The following is a 335-nucleotide window of genomic DNA, read 5'->3' as shown; positions in this document are numbered from 1 at the left end:
TGGGGAGGACCGGGTCCTCCATCGCACATTCCCCTGGGGGGTGTCCGGAGGGTCTCCCAGCCCCACAGGGAACCGGGAGAGGTATTTTTCCCAGCAATCCCTGCTGTCGCAGGACCTCCTTACCCATCCCAACGGCCTGCAAAGGGTAACGGGGACCAAAAAGCAGCCCACAGAGGCGCTGCCGAGGATGGGGGGGTGGCGATAGGGCAGGTTTAAAGCCCCCCCACGGCTGGAGCGGGAGCCTGAGACACAGCCTCAGCCAAGCAGCAGCCCTTGCAGCCGAGCTGGCACCCCAACACAGCCTGGGGGCCCTTCTACAGCTTTGCCATCCCACC

The sequence above is a fragment of the Eurypyga helias genome, unplaced genomic scaffold (assembly GCF_000690775.1).
Source record: "Eurypyga helias isolate BGI_N326 unplaced genomic scaffold, ASM69077v1 scaffold13932, whole genome shotgun sequence".
NCBI classification, from domain to species: Eukaryota; Metazoa; Chordata; class Aves; order Eurypygiformes; family Eurypygidae; genus Eurypyga; species Eurypyga helias.
This window is presented reverse-complemented; position numbering follows the sequence as displayed.